Here is a 17,899-nt window from a genome sequence, read left to right on the forward strand (position 1 = left end):
GCCCTCGGAAGCCCTAGCCTAAAGTTCAATGGCACCCAGGTAACTCTCCTTCTTCCCGAGATTTGTTCATTCTTAGCATTTTTAGCTTCTTTTCACAGTTTCTCTATGTGTGCTGTCTCGGTTCTCTCTGTGTGGCTCCCGTGGACTCCCATTTGCCCCGACCGTGTCCAAATCTTTATCTGTTTAGGAAGAAAGCAGCCGGTGAGGGTTCTTCTAAGTCCCCAGCTGAGAAATCCAAGTCCGCACCCTCTCGACCCCAACCAGCTAGTTCCAGTAGATTCCCAAACCGCCAGTTTGAGCTAGCATTTCAACAGAGGACTTTCAAGCTGCTTCCATGTCGATCTGTGGATCGAAAGTGGATGGATGAATTTTGTCCTTCTGTATCCGAAACCCTAGCCTATTATAAACTTGATTCGGTAGTCTACCTAGAAAGGGACATCAATCTTGACCTCATATCTGAATTCTATAACAACCTTCATCAAAACCATGATGGTGTTTATAACACTCGAGTCGCTAAAAGAAGTATCGATTTCTCCATCAGAGAATTTTTTGGGTATCTAGGCTGCCGAATGTGTTCGGGGGACCTTTTTTCCATTTATCCTGATTTACCAGAATCATTACGTCCTCCACTTGATGTCTCACCTGACTCCATCTATGAGTACTTCTTCGGTCATCCTAGACCAGATGACCTGGATGAGTTGGATGTTGATTTTCCCACCTTTGCTGCCCTACGACTATCTGCTCCTGACTATATTCTTTTTAAGATAGTCACAAACTGTATTCTTCCAATCACATCCAAACCTCTTGCTGAGATCCGACCCTATCATTGTTTGATGCTTTATGGGTTACGTCGGCGTCTCGACTTTGACATTATGTCCAGCATCTACTCTTCGATCATCTCATATTCTCGGCCCAGCAGCTCCACTATTTATATGCCTTATGGGTATATAATTACAGATTGACTCGAGACCCTTCAGATAGATGTGTCTACGTGTAGGACAGTGAAGATGGTTAAACAGGACTGCAGACTTGGGAAACGAGCATTTTCCAAGTCCGGTATCTTGGGGGAGAATGGGACGGTTCGGTGGAAGGATGGGCGAGTTCTGGGAGAGCTACCACGGGCACTTCCTCGACAGGCTGCTGCTCCTCCTCCTCCTGTTGCTGGTGAGGCCGATCCTGATCTGCGCTGGCAGATCGCCGAGCTGGAGAGCCGCTTTGATCGGCACGATGAGATGATATCTGCTGAGCTGGATGACCTGCGTATTCGGATAGACCAGCGCTACGATGACCTGCGCGGGCATATTGACCAGCGCTTCGATGATATGCGCAGTCATCAGGTGGTGACACAGCAGTTGCTACTCGGATGGATGGCACGCTACCCGCCTCCGCAGTCCTACCCAGGCTATCCTTCCTCCAGCGTGCCGCCTCAGGATTTCACCCCTCCTGCCGATGATGGTGATGTTCCTCAGTGTGAGGATGTTGATTGATACAGTTTGTTTGTTGACTGTCTGTATTTTGGATGTTATTTGTTAGTCTTTATGACTGACCTGGATGTTTGCACTTCTGATGCTACTCCTGTATTTATGCTACTCAGTTTTATATTTGCTTGCTCTTTATTATGCTTCATTTTCTATCGGTTATTAATATGCTGTTCACTTGCATGTCTTGTTTGTCCTTTATTTCCTTATTACTGTCTTATAATACACTTAGAGGGAATTCTAAGTGCTTTAAGAAACAGACAGTAAGGGTTAAGGGGGAGTTCTTTAAGTTATCTTACCTTATTCGCACCTTTTCGGTGTTTGACAAAGGGGGAGAGGATACCTAAGTTTAGAAATGTATGAAAGCTTGATTTTAGGGGAGAGGATAATGGGAAGGATCTTGATTCCCGTCATTGACTTGGTGGTGTATCCGTCTTAGGGGGAGGATCCTGATTTCCCTAAAAATTATGGGTATATGAGCATTTCTGATCTAAACTTAAATCGTGTTGTCAAACAACAAAAAGGGGGAGATTGTTGATACAGTCTGACTTGGATGTTGTTTTGCTGTTAACACTGATTTAAGTTTGTATCAGATATTTAACTCAGATTGATTACTAATCTAGGTTGACTTGGTTGACCTGATTGAAAAAGTCCTAACTGGGATGTTAGGCAGTTGGAAAGTCCTGGTGAGTGAAGCCAGGTGAAAACCCTAGTGAGTGAAGCTAGGTGCAAGTCCTGGTGAGTGAAGCCAGGCAAGGGAAATCCAGATGGGTCAAGACATCTGGTGAAAAGTCCAAGCAGGGAGCTTGGCACGGGAAAAGTCCAAGTATGGTGACTTGGCACGGAATGGTCAGAGAGGGCTCGGTAGCTCGTTCTCTGGACCGGACGAAGTCGGAGAGGGCTCGGTAGCTCGTTCTCCGGATTAAGTCAGAGAGAGACTTAAGTGGACATTCCATGGCTCATTGGATCGATCGGTAGACCGATCCAGTGACACATGAATCAGTGGATCGGTCGGCAGACCGATCCAGTGAAACTGGGTTCCATGGATCGGTCTGATGACCGATCAGATGACACTCAGGAGCATACTGAGTGCAATCTGATCGGTCAGGGAGACCGATCAGGAGAAGAGATCTGCAGAAGAAAGAAAGAGGTGGATCGGTCTGTGGACCGATCCACACTCAATCTGATCGGTCTTGGGGACCGATCAGAGAACACTCAGTAGCACACTGAGTGCAATCTGATCGGTCAGGGAGACCGATCAGGAGAAGAGACTGCAGAAGAAAGAAAGAGGTGGATCGGTCTGTGGACCGATCCACACTCAATCTGATCGGTCACTACGACCGATCAGAATGGCCTCAGACCGATCAGACTGTTGTCTGATCGGTCCAAGGCACTGTGATCGGTCTGGTGACCGATCCACACACTCTGATTTGTTCGCTGTATCAGCGATTCCTTCACTGCTTTTGATATATCTCATTCATTTATGTGATGTAATCTTCTGTGCTGTTAGCTTTTGAGTTTGCAGGTTAATAGGTATCATTCCAAGCCTAATTTCAAATTAAGTTCATAAGAGGAATGCGACAAATGGTCTTTCTGCTGGTTTCAGCGGCGCATGGTGCATTTCAGGCATCAACGGATACTGCTGTGATCTGGCTGCGATCTGCTTGACTCCTGGGATTGGTTCGAGGTCAGAAGACGCCAGTGTTGACTGTGATATCATTGGTGTGAGTTCAGGGAACCAGGGAAGGAGGAAGAGGGATTGGCTGCAGCGCTGATTTGCACAGTTTGGACCAGATCTGTGACAGCAGAGATCAGGTTTTGAGAAGCAGTAAAAACAGCGAGAGGAGAACAAGAACAACAACAAGAAATCTTGAAAGAAAAGTCTGTGTTGTTGTGCGAAGTTCTTGAGCTCTCGGGTGAACTGCGATCTCTGTTTCCTTCACTGATCCTCGCGTGGTTGTAAGCATTTTTCATTCTTCTCTGCCACCGAGCTTCTGTAAGTCTTGTGCTTTAACTTAGATATTTCTTGAGACTTTGTGGGAAGGTTACTCCACCTAGAAGGAGGATCTTTAGCCGGAATTCTTCCGGGGTGTGATCTACCGAAGATCAAGGAGTCGTCCACCTTACGGACACGCCGAGGAGTAGGGGCAAGTTATTCCCGAACCTCGTAAATCTGTGTATCAGTGTTTGTGTGCTGGTTTTCGTTTTGTTTTAGTTTGCTTATTCCGCTGCGCTAACCAGTTTCTGTGTAGAACTCTCTGCTTAAGTTTTTAAAGAGGCTATTCACCCCCCCTCTAGCCATCTAAGATCCCAACAAATACGTGATCATTTGGTCCATCAATTGATTTTGTCCAAAACTGACTAATGGATTAAACGATATCAGATTGATATGAAACTAGATCCTATCTATTCGGCTAGTTTTTCTGATTATATATATGTTCTCAAATATTAATTTGACTTAATATATTGGGAGGAATGATTTTTTTGAACATGAATTAAAATTTTCAAACATATTCATGTTCAAAAAATGATTGCTTATATTGAGTTAAATTAATATTTAAGGGCATGTATAATCAGGAGAACTAGCCGAACACATAGAATCTAATTTCAAGTCAATCCAAAGTCGTTTGGTCCATTAGATGATTTTGTCTAAAATCGGCTGATGGACTAAACGACCTCGAATTGACATGAAACTAATTCTTATGCGTTCGTTTACCTCTCATGATTATATTCATGCCCTCAAACATCAATTTGACTTAATATATTAAGAGTGATATTTTTTAAATCTAATTCGTATTCAAAAAATCATTGCTCCAATATATTGGGTCAAATTATTGTTTGAAGCCATGGATATAATCAGGAGAGGTAGACGAACATATAGTAATTAGTTTCATATCAATCTGAGGTAATTTGGTCCATCAACAAACTTTAGGCGTGTTCAAAAAATTATTGCTCTCAATATATTGAGTCAAATTAATGTTTAAATGCATGAATATAATCAGGAGAAGTAGACGAACACATATTAATTAGTTTCATATCAATCCGAGGTTGTTTGATTTATCATCCGATTTTGGGCAAAATCGGCTGATGGACCAAACGACCTCGGATTAGCATGAAACTAGATCCTATGTGTTCGACTGGTTTTCCTGATTATATCAATGTCTTCAAACATCAATTTGACCCAATATATTAGGAGCAATGATTTTTTGACCCAATATATTAGGACTCAAATATATTCGTGTTCAAAAAATTATTGCTCTCAATATATTGAGTCAAATTAATGTTTAAGGGCATGAATATAATCAAGAGAGGTAGATGAACATATAGGAAATAGATTTATGTCAATCCGAGGTTGTTTGGTTAATCAATCAATTTTACCTAAAATCGACTTTCATAAAAAAAGAAGCAAATTAGTTGATTGATTTAAAAAAACCCGTCAACTGATTTGCTTAAAATTTTGATATTTTGGCACAAAGTAAAATTGATTCAACTGATTTAAAAAAATCAATCCACTAATTTGCTTAAAACTTTGACGTTTCGGCATAGAGCAAAATCGATTTGACTGATCAAAAAAATCAATCGACTGATAGGGGTAAAACAGTAAATGGGTACTTGATTTGGTAATTTTAAAACTACCCTAGTTGCTGTGTTGAAGGACGCCAATGATGATCTTTCACAATTACTTATTTTGTAGTGGATACGGAGAATGATACTAATTGGGAATGATTTTGTTATCATTTGAGAAGTGTCATACTTTTGTGTTAAAGCATTCCGTTCAATGAGTTCACATTTTTCTCCGATAGACACCCTTGGGCTTACAAAGACAGTTGAGCAATTATTTGTAGGTAGTCACCATTTGTATTGTTTGAGGCATTTAGTAGATAATTTTATGAAGCAGGTAAATTAATTAATTACTTCCGTCTAGAAAAATTTTACTTTAATTTTTATATTAATAAATGTTTTGAGGGTAATTTGCGAATGTTTTGAATCTGAAATACTTTTTATTTTTGTCATTTTAAGTGTTGCAAATTTATCTAAAACCATAACAAAAATCACTGGTCTTCAGTATTCAAGAAAGCTGCGTATGCTCCATCTTTGCAAAAGCATGAACAACATATAAACAATATCATACACTCTATGCCACTTGCCATAGAATTTATTGTACATTTCCAACCACAAAGTTGGGCAAATGCTTTGTTTCTTGGTGATAGATAGGGTATTATGAATAATAACATAGCCGAGTGTTGGAATAATTGGATTAAATCAACGCGTTATCTCCCTATTATGGCTATAGTGGACTACATATGCAAATCATGAACATGACACACTTGCGATGTGAATCGACATTAACAATGGTTAAGGAATTAAGTTTGAGACAGGAGAAGGTTATTGCTAGTGTTTATCTTGAATCATGAAATTTAAGAGTACATTGGTCATGTAATTGGAAGTTTGAGATAGTTGATGGTGAGAAATCTTCTGCTATTGATTTAATGGATAAGAGTTATTCATACAGAGCTTAGCAGATCAATAAGCTTCCGTGCAAGCACACTTGTGCCGCTATTGAGTCAAAGTTATTGTCGTTGTATGATTTTTGTGATAAGTATTTTAAGACTGGAATATATTGCAAGCATACAAGGGAATTATTAATCCAATCCCAACTTTTGACATTAACGAGTTAAATCTTTATGAAGGAAATGTAATTAATGCTCTTGATGTGCGTAGTCAGCTAGGTCATAGGAGGACTAAGAGGATACCATTACAAGTTGAAACACATGTGTCAAAGTGTAGTCATTGTCATACAAATGGCCACAATAGATGCAGCTGCAAAAAAGCTATAAACTAGCTATTATTTATTTGTTTCATTAAAATGGTGTTTTAATGTTTCAACTTTCCAATTGTTAGTAAATGTATGACACTTAGTTTTTACAATCTTACTCTATATTTTTTTGTGGATAACTTAATAATTTTTTTTTATACATCCACAGGAAAAAGAGATTGCTAGAAAGGGAATCAAGCATGATCTTACATTCGAGATGACATACACGTTCAAGTGGCAACATTGGTGATTTACATATTGTTTGATGGTTCTCTTTTTGAAAATGTTATGCAAGACTTGGTTTGTCTTGATATGTAGTCGTTGTAGTATACCATGATGTATTGTGTTTTTATATGTGGTTGTATGATGGGAACTTATGGTTGTATTTGGGGTTTATGTTGATTTTGTATCATGTATGGTGGGAACTGATAGTTGTGTTTGGGGTTTATGTTGACTTTGTATCATGTATTAGTTATTATTGTGTTTGTGGATGTTGTTAGACACTTGAATAATATGTGTTTATGTTTTGATATTTGATATATGCTTTGTTGAAGTGGAGCGTTTATGGATGAACAATTTATATCCAATATCGGCCAGAAACTTGAGTATAATTTTTGATAAATTGGATATATGAAATGCAAGGATGAGTACAAATATTGAGAAATTAGGCATATAATAATAATCATTAATTAACTGACATATGGTACCATGAAATGTTAATAATCAATAATTAACCCTTCTCCATATATGATATGTAATGATGTTCCCTCAAAAAGCATATGCTATACAATGTACCATCCATTTTGTCATAAAGTTTAGATCTCGATACCATTTTCAACTTTAGGCATCATTTAATGAAACATGATATCAACTTAATGTAACATGAGACCAATTTAGAAACAATTATGTAAAATCTCAGTACACAGTTTACTTACTATAACGATAAATTCCCTTTAAATCTCCAACCACAACTCCAACTCTCTCATCAGTCCTTGGGTCGAAAAACATGCATTCCCACTAATATGATACCATTTGTTAGCATTTAGGTACAAATTATGCAAATTCTCTATATCTAAATGTTGTTCAATTATACCCAATTAAATTACATACATACTTAAATTTAAATATAGTGTATGAAATCAATTAGTGCTGTTTAGTGGGGACCACAACATTCTAATTAATGCCTAACTTGTATCTAAATGCATCCGATATTTACAAATAGTACTATAATCGTGTACATATATATCTAAATTGGAGTCAATTATACCTGATTTCTTGAGGCAACGAGATCTATCAAGTAAGTCTCATACCTGGATACTCAAATTTTGTACAATTATACTTAATTAAATTACACACATATTTGAATTTGGATATTTAGTACCCAATAAAGTAGATCATGTACCTTGATCAAGAATGTGAAGCGATATGTGAGGCAATAGTTTCATTAACCTTAACCCCTACAAATAATCATCCATAGAGGTTCTATTGACAACAACATCATGTTGATTAATAGGGACCACATCATTCCAATTAGTGCCTAACTTCCATCCAAAGTACCTGATAATTTATAAATTGTACCGCATCTGTGTACATATATACCTAAATTGAAGTTAATTGTACCCTATTTCTTGAGGCAATAAGACATATCAAGGGAATCTCATACCTGAATACTTAAATTTGCTACAATTAAATTATATATATACTTGAATTTAGATATTTAGTACCTAATAAAATGGATTGTGTACCTTGATCAGAAATATGAAGTAATAAGAGGAGCAATAGTGTTATTGACCTTAATCCACATTATATGATCAATGAAAATACGTCATATAACCAAAATACTCATCAATTAACCTCTTCTACAATTTGGTTATGGATGTATACCACATCATGTGAAGCTAAACATATATGGCATATATTTTCCTCTTCTACTTATGAAGTATTGAATCTCATATTGGTTCATCCATATTGATATTATTGTGTCCATGCTTTCTCGATGGAAATAATTATCCATAGTGGCTCTATTGACAACCACATCATGTTGATTATTAAGTGTTAATGCAATCATGCCCAAAGGAAGAAATTTTGACGATTGATAATTATTTAAGTTTAGACTAATACATTAGATCTAATATAAGTTCAAGTCTGCAAGACTAAGAAGGTTGAGAACTGGATTCCTAGCAAGAGAAACCCTTGCAGGTTAGAAGACCAGTTGTAAGGCAAGAGAAGTCCAAGGAGGTCAGGGGACCAGATCTTTAACACAGGAGAAGCCCTTGCAGGTCGAAAGACCGGATGTAAGACAAAAGAAGTCCAGGGAGGTCAAAAACCATGTTCTTGGCGAGATAATTGATAATTAGTAGAAGCAAAGTATGCTAATCGATTAAGCAAAATGCTTAATAGATTAAGAAGGTGTTAAGCGATTGAGTCAATCGCTTAATAAACCTTCTATTTGAAACAGAAGGTTTCCTAATCGATTGGTGTAATTGATTAGGACACTGTAAGCGATTGGATCAATCGCTTACGTGTCTTTTGCTTCGAACAGAATGCTTTTGTTTAAAGCTTAAGCGATTAGCTCAGTCGCTTACAAGACATTCTACTCGAAACAGAATAATCCCTAATCAACTAAGCTAGTCGATTACCCTAATCTTAATCGATTAGGGTAGGCAATTTGAAGGAGTTGTGTAAATGAAACACGAATCAAAACAACTACTTTAATCAATTTAATGTTGGATAATCGATTAAACTCACTTCTTAATCGATTAAGACTCACAAATGATAAGAAAATGACTCTTTCTCGAAGGGTTTAAGAAGGCTCAAAGAGCTTGTTTGAGAACACTGTTCGATTGCACTCTATTGTTCTCCATTGCTCACTAGTGCTCAAGCTCAATCTTAAGCTCAAGCACTCAATTCTCACTAGTGCTACAATCTCAAGCTACTTAAAGAAGAAGAAGGTGTACTCAAAATCCTAATATCTTGTCTTTTTTTTCCTTGTGAGGTATTCTGTTAAGAGAGGTTGTAGATTATTGTGTAAGGTTCCTCCACCTTTGGTATTGATCTCAGAAGGAGAAGTTTCATAATGAGAAGTGTGACCATGGTATGGATCCTTGGATTAATCACATCAAGGATGTGAATACCAAGTAAATACAAGGAGTTAGTATTGCCTTTAAGTTTCCATTACGCAAAATCAAGTCAATCAAGAAATCAAAGTGAGTCATTCACCCCCTCCCCCCTCTAGCTCAACTGATCCTAACAAGTGGTATCAAAGCTTGGTGACTTTTGAGGATTCACCTCCAACGAAGCATATATTTAGAGCTAAAAGATGTCATTGAAAGAGGGACACAACACTTTACAACCACCATTCTATGAAGGCAACAACTTTGTTTACTGGAAGAGTCGCATGGAGTACAATCTCATGACCAAAATTGACATGTGGTTCTAAATCACAGAGGGATTCACAGCATTAATCGAGAATGGAAAAGTGCTTGAATCATCAAAGTGGACTGTTGAACAAAAGATGAAGGTTCAAGCAAATGCTAAGGCGATCGTGACTCTTCAATGTGGGTTGAGCTCGGAGCAACTCAACAAGGTTAGACTCTTCAAGAGTGTCAAGGATTTGTGGGATAAGCTCATTGAGCTAAATGAAGGCACTAAGGATTCAAGAATTGCAAAGAGAGACCTCCTAATAAATCAACTTTAGAATTTCACAATGAAGGATGGAGAAATGGTAAATTCACCACATGGAAGATTCAAGGAACTCCTAAAAGGTCTCCATTCAGTTGGAGAAAATGTGAAGAACTAAGATCTCATAAAGTATGTACTAAAATTGTCACGCCCCAGAGGAGTCCCTGCCAGACAAAAATCCGACAGCATCTCCCCTGTATCGGTGACAATATGAAGCATACATACATACATCACAATATATAAACATAAACAACATATTCATCAGCCCACACGGCTGGAACATACATAAAATAGAAACAACATAACCACAAAATGTATCAATTATATATATATCTATCCATAGACTACAATTACTATACAGATAAACGACATCTGTAACAAAAGTGCAAAATGTAAATACAGCGAAACAAAAGTAAAACAAACCAGAAAATCAGCACGTCGAGATCTCTGAGCAACTCTATGAAAGTCCAAAATCAACAGTAATATCAAAAGGATCCCTGTGTCTGCAAAACTAGAGACCAAGGAATGTAGCAAATTAGCCAAATGGCTAAGTGGATACTCAAGAAAGATGTGCATGAATTTAATCTTATTGAAGAAGTCAAGGAAGTAGAATAAATCATCATCTTTTGTTACAACTTTAGGATTATTCTTAAAGTTCTACATTTATACATATATATGTATAATCATCTTCTCATTATCTATAATCAGGTAAAAATTTTTTAGATAGAGTTTGGGATCTTCACCTTATCATCACTTGTCATCATTAATAAAATCAATTCTTCAATCTTATTATTTAATCACTCAATTATAAGTTATCATGGTAAGATCAACATGTATATCAATAGTCTGAATCTGATAAATCAACTAAAAAGTGAATCACTGGAGCCAATATCATCAGAGTGAAATATCATATGGATAGGCTAAAAGCCTCCTAAGAGTATAAACTGTCGCATACGTCATCTGACGTACGGGCTATCAGCCCTCACCGGTGGAAGACATAATAAACACTGACAGAGGGCTACATCACGCCAACACGCCTCGGGTGAGGTACTCTGGATCACGGCCGCCGCGCTACCACAATAACATGTGGGCGGTCCAAGACTCTAATATAGAGCTCTGGTATAAAGCTAGGCTCATGGTCTTCACTTTTTAATTCTTCATTTATTATCTTTATTAATTCACCGTTATGATTATATTCATCCATTTATCATGATTATTCTCTTTTCATATTAATTGGTCAATCAAGGTAATATTTTCGTATCAAATCTATTAATTTATCATTATAGGGTCCACAGATAAAAAGCTACAAGTATCAACAGATAGAGTATCAAAAGCATGGAATATGTAAGGTCAAGCAAGTCAAAAGAGACAAGGTATCAACAGAAGATAAATTTAGAATATTTCTTTAATTTTAAAAACAACCCTCCCCATATCAATCCCAATATGAACCCATATATGAACAAGAAATAATATCAATTATTTACCCTCCAATAATTTTAATATTTTAACCCATTTCGCTATTTCTAATATCAGTTTAATCCCCATTTTGAAAACAATAATACAACATATACATATTCCAATTTATATATTTATTCATGCACAAGGAAATAGACAAGAGTAGATGTATCCACCTTATATACAGCAAAAATCTCCGAGTATCGGCAGGTCACCGTGCTCCACTCGAGCTCGGATCTACAAACACAATATCAAACATAACTTAAATAATCAAAATACTATCTAATAATAATAATGACCTAAAATCTACACATTATCTCTGATTCAAAATCAGTGAATTATTTTGATCTCAATACCTCGTACCACTTCGCATTCCTAAATACAACATCTGTTCTAATCTAGATAACCCTTCTAACTACACATCAATTTAACCCAAAGCAACCTAAAATATACCTTCTAAGGGTTTTGTGTGGTTGCTGGAAATGAGGACAGCAACTAGGGTTATTTTCCCTTCGTCGTTGGCCGCCTCAGCTAGCTCCGGTGAGCTCCGGCGGTGCTGCCAAGAAAAGGGCAGCAGCTAGGGCTGCTGTTGGAGGAAACAAAAGGCAGCAAGGTGCTGCTGTTGGAGGGGAAAAGGAGAGAGCAACTAGGGCTTTGTTTTTCCCCCCTTTCCTAGTGGTCCGGCGAGCTCCGGCACACTCCGAGGAGCTTCGACGATGTTGCCGAGAGCAGGACAATAGCAAGGAAGAGGAAGCTTGTTGCCGTCGGAGAAGAGAAAAAGAGAGAAGGGGGTCGCAAATCTGGAGAAGAAGAAAGGGAAGGGATCTACCCTTCGTCACCACCAGAGAAGAGAAAGGAGCTGCTGCGATTTCTCCTTTTCTGCTGTTGACGAGAAGCAAGGAAAAGAGAAGAAGGAGGGGTTGCAAGGTTCGGTGGGGGAAGGGAAGAAAAGAGGAAAAGAAGGGGGAAGGGGGCACGTGGACAGGTATGGCTTGTTGAATTTTTTTTTTTTTTTTTTAATACTTAACATTCTCCCCCACTAAAAGAAATTTGGTCCCCAAATTTAAGTAATTGAGGAGAATTGATACCTGAGGTAAATAAATGAGGATATCCGATACGCATATCCTCCTCACGCTCCCAAGTTGCTTCTTGATCAGAGTGGTGCTGCCACCCAACCTTTACGAGACGGAGGCATTTGTTCCTCAACTGATGTTCCTTGCGATCTAGAATACGAACAGGGAATTCTTCGTATGTCGCATCAGACTGTAGGGGAACTATAAGATCCTTCAAGACATGTGTCGGATCCGGAACATATTTCCGCAGCATAGAAACATGAAAGACATTATGTACTCCTGCTAAAGCTGGGGGTAATGCAAGTCGATATGCAACAGCACCAATCCGCTCAAGAATCTGGAAAGGTCCGATAAATCTGGGTGATAACTTCCCTTTTAACCCAAATCTCTTAACTCCCTTTATGGGTGAAACACGAAGAAATATGTGATCACCTACTGTGAATTCTAACATTCTTCGTCTTTTATCTGCGTAACTCTTTTGGCGACTCTGAGCAGTCAATAGTCTCTGTCTAATAGTTCGTACAAGCTCAGCATCATGCTGAACACTCTGAGGGCCCAAGAGTTTACGTTCACCGACCTCATCCCATAAGATAGGAGATCTACATGCTCTGCCATAAAGTGCCTCAAACGGTGCCATTTGAATAGCAGAGTGGTAACTGTTATTATAAGCAAACTCTACCAAATGTAGGTGGTCCTCCCAACTACCTCCAAAATCTAGCACACAAGCACGCAACAGATCCTCTAGAGTCTGGATAGTGCGCTCTGATTGTCCATCAGTCTGAGGATGAAAAGCGGTGCTAAAGCGCAGCTCGGTTCCCAACGCCTTTTGGAAACTTTGCCAGAATCTCGAAGTAAAACGTGGATCTCTATCGGAAATAATACTGAGGGGAATACCATTGAGTGTAATAATTTCTCTAGACGAGCTAGAGATTCTGTCTTACGAATCGGTAAGAAATGTGCTGATTTAGTTAACCGATCGACAATCACCCAGATTGAATCATGTCTCCTCTGGGTCCTTGGTAACCCCGTGACAAAATCCATAGTGACATGCTCCCACTTCCATTCTGGCACTACAATCTTCTGAAGTAACCCGGCCGGCCTCTGGTGTTCTGCCTTAATTTGCTGGCAAACTAGACACCGAGCTACAAAGTCTCCAATATCTCTTTTCATACCTTTCCACCAATATGATCGTTTCAAGTCTTGATACATCCGTGTACCACCAGGATGAACTGCAAATCTCGATCGGTGGGCTTCTCGAAGAAGATCCTCCTTAACAGGATGTACCTCTGGGACACATAATCTGTTTCAGAACCGAAGGGATCCATCCATATCACGTGTGAATTCTGGCTTGGGGCCTAACTTCAACTCACTAACTATAGATCTGAGATACTGGTCTTCCATTTGACTTTCCTTAATCCGCTCCACCAATGGGGACTGTGCGATCAAGGAGACCAGTATACCACGCTGTGTTTGCCCTACTTCAGTTAAATCTAACTCTAAAAACTTTCTGACTAGATCTGTAACTGTCACCCTGTGAGTTGCCAATACTCCTCTAGACTTCCTGCTCAATGCATCTGCAACTACATTAGCTTTTCCAGGATGGTAGTTGATAGTGCAGTCATAGTCTTTCAGAAACTCCATCCACCTTCTCTGTCGAAGGTTTAACTCTTTCTGAGTGAAAAGATATTTCAGACTCTTGTGATCGGTGAATATCTCAAAGGTAATACCGTAGAGATAATGTCTCCAAATTTTAAGGGCAAAAATGATGGCTGCTAATTCTAAATCATGTACGGGATAATTTTTCTCATGATCTTTTAGCTGACGAGAAGCATAAGCTACTACTCTATCATACTGCATCAAAACTGCCCCTAATCCTTGAATAGATGCATCCGTGTAAAGAATGAATCCATCATCTCCAGAGGGAATAACTAATACTGGAGCACTCACCAATCTCTGCTTGAGCTCTTGGAAGCTTGCTTCACAAGCCTCAGACCAAGTAAACTTGACTCCTTTTCTAGTTAATCGAGTCAAAGGTGCAGCAATACTAGAAAATCCTTCCACAAATCTCCGATAGTACCCAGCTAATCCGAGAAAGCTACGGATTTCCTGCACTGACTTTGGTTGTTCCCATCGGTCAACTGCTTCAATCTTCTGGGAATCTACTGAAATCCCTTTGCTAGAGATTACATGCCCTAGAAATCCCACAGAACTAAGCCAAAAAGCACATTTACTGAACTTAGCATATAAGCGTTCCTTCCGTAAAGTTTCTAAAACTATTCTGAGATGTTGTTCGTGCTCCTCTTTTGATCGCGAATATACCAGAATGTCATCAATAAAGACAATAACAAACCGGTCTAAATATTCTAAGAATACCCGGTTCATCAGATCCATAAAAGCTGCAGGAGCATTGGTAAGCCCAAACGGCATTACCAAAAACTCATAATGTCCATATCGAGTACGAAAGGCAGTCTTCTGAATATCTGTATCTCTAACTCGTAACTGGTGATAGCCTGATCTTAAATCAATTTTTGAGTACACACAGGTACCTTTAAGCTGATCAAACAAATCATCTATTCTGGGTAGAGGATACTTGTTCTTGATAGTTACAGAGTTTAACTGCCTATAATCAATACAGAGCCTCAAGGATCCATCTTTTTTCTTAACAAAGAGCACTGGAGCACCCCAAGGAGAAACACTAGGACGAATAAAACTCTTGTCTAGCAACTCCTGAAGCTGGATCTTTAGTTCCTCCAGTTCTCTTGGTGCCATCCGATATGGTGCTTTCGATATTGAAGCTGTGTCAGGAAGCAACTCAATGGCAAACTCTACCTGTCGCCGAGGTGGCAAGCCAGGAAGTTCTTCAGGAAATACGTCGGGATATTCACGTATTATGTGGACATCAGAAAGCTGGACAGAACTATCCACATTGGAACTCACTAAAGACAAGAGATACCCCTTGCATCCCCGAGCCAACAACTGCTGAGCCTGGAGAGCTGAGATAATAGATACCCCTCGATCATTGATCCCAATAAATTCCCATGATGATTGATCTACGGGTTGAAAAGTCACCACTTTGGCTCGACAATCGACAGTGGCATGATGCTCTGACAGCCAATCCATACCCAAAATAATATCGAATTCAGTCATCTCTAGCACCTGGAGATCCACTGTAAGGATATGACTATCGAAATTTAAAGGACAACTCTTGACCTCCTGATCTGACATCAATACTCCACCTGATGGTGTCAATACTGATAATCCATAAGGTCGAAGAGTTGGGACCCTCCTAATCTTGCATACAAACTCAGGAGAAATAAAGGAATGTGAGCTACCCGTATCTATCAATATATCCGCAGGAATACTATAAACAGAAATAATACCTCGGATAACAGATCCTCCAGCTCGCTGTGCCTCCTCACGAGTCAAAGCATAAACATGTCCTGGCTCAAGACCTGATGACTGACCCCTCTGGATAGAAGAAGAGGGCTGACTCTGATCCTGCGAAGGCTGATAAGATAATGGTGGCTGATACTGCTGGGGTGGAGGTAGCAAGTACTGCTGGGGTGGAGCTACCAAATAGTCGCAGATGCATTGAGCAGGAAGTCTAGAGGAGTATTGGCAACTCACAGGGTGGCAGTTACAGATCTAGTCAGACAGTTTTCAGAGTTAGATTTAACTGAAGTAGGGCAAACACAGCGTGGTATACTGGTCTCCTTGATCGCCGAGACTGTGGAGGTCGTGAGGTAGGTCGAACCTGCTGAGACTGTGATCCTCCTGCTTGATGTTGTGCCTTCAAAGTGCAATCTTTCTGCATATGTCCTGGCAGTTTACAATAAAAACATATACTCTTATCCAGTGGACATTCTGATGCCAGGTGATTTGGTGCACCACATTGAAAACACTTCACTGATATCTGGCCCCGCTGTGATGGAACTGGGCGACTAGATCCCTGTGATACTTTGGCCACCTTTCGTGACCGTGAAGACTCTCTAGTCGTATCCTGACCACGAGATCGACGACCTCGACTCTGCTGTCTAGAGTGTGAGCTCTGCGAGGTCTGTCGGCTGGCTTCTCTTTCTTGAGAGACTTGCTGCTGAGTCATCTCAATAAATATGGCTCGATCAAGTGCCTCTCGATAAGTAGTAACAGGAAATCCAGACATCCTGATCCGAATATATGCTGTCAGTCCCTGTGTAAAGTGAAACATACGGTCTGAGTCCTGAGCAACCATATGTGGGCAAAACTCAGCAAGTCTGCTAAATTCTGCACTATAGTCTAGCACGCTTCGGTCACCCTGCTTGAGACTCATGAATTCCTGGCGTCGAGCAACACAAAATGCTGCAGGAAAATACTGTCTCTCGAACGCCTCTCGAAAAGACTGCCAAGAGATAATCTGATCCCCAAAGACTGTCTTTTGCATCTTCCACCATGTGGATGCTTGCCCTCGAAAATGATAAGCGGCTAGCTCTACCTTTTCTGTGTCTGAACAAGACATGTACCCAAAAGTGCCCTCAATATCCTCCAACCATGTACGCGCCACCCAAGGATCGGTGCCTCCATGGAACAGCGTAAAACGATCCTTTGCTGAACTAGCAAGCAAAGGAATACGGGCCTTTTCCATAATAAACGATGCTGTAGGAATGGCTGGTACGGCTACCTGAAATGCAACAAGATGAGGTTGTCCCTCACCACCGACTCCAATACTGGGACCAACCTGAGCTCCTGGTATCAACTCAGATGGGGAGATAGGAGCCTCATCCAAACCAAGATCAGTAGTAGTGGCACGCTGACATGCACGACCACGACCGCGACCACTACCACTGTCGCGACCACGACTGCGACTACGGGCATGGCTACTGCCCCAACCGCGACCACGGGCTCGTGGCATTGCCTATAAAATCAGATGAAAATTTTCAATAATCATTTATAATCAGGATAATTAAAACAAAGAATGACCCGTAAATCCTATAGCTCAGAGATACAACTCGACTTGTATAAAAATTCCTTTGCTCGAGAACTACATAAACTGAAAACAAAAATCTCGAAATAAAGCCAAAACCCACGAACAGGAAACGAAAAACTGAGCTCTGATACCAATAAAATTGTCACGCCCCAGAGGAGTCCCTGCCAGACAAAAATCCGACAGCATCTCCCCTGTATCGGTGACAATATGAAGCATACATACATACATCACAATATATAAACATAATCAACATATTCATCAGCCCACACGGCTGGAACATACATAAAATAGAAACAACATAACCACAAAATGTATCAATTATATATATATCTATCCATAGACTACAATTACTATACAGATAAACGACATCTGTAACAAAAGTGCAAAATGTAAATACAGCGAAACAAAAGTAAAACAAACCAGAAAATCAGCA

The 17,899-nt window shown here is 39.7% G+C and overlaps 1 long non-coding RNA gene across 1 annotated transcript; it reads right to left on the reverse strand.

Annotated features, from left to right (window-relative positions):
• Window positions 1-10,450: 10,450 nt before the first annotated feature.
• On the reverse strand, window positions 10,451-11,903 carry LOC121975730. Its single transcript, XR_006110407.1, has 3 exons — window positions 11,884-11,903; window positions 11,607-11,667; window positions 10,451-10,486 (listed from the first exon to the last, which is right to left on the reverse strand). It is a non-coding gene; the product is annotated as an uncharacterized LOC121975730 (long non-coding RNA).
• Window positions 11,904-17,899: the final 5,996 nt, after the last annotated feature.

The sequence above is a fragment of the Zingiber officinale genome, chromosome 4B, assembly GCF_018446385.1.
Source record: "Zingiber officinale cultivar Zhangliang chromosome 4B, Zo_v1.1, whole genome shotgun sequence".
Lineage (NCBI taxonomy): Eukaryota > Viridiplantae > Streptophyta > Magnoliopsida > Zingiberales > Zingiberaceae > Zingiber > Zingiber officinale.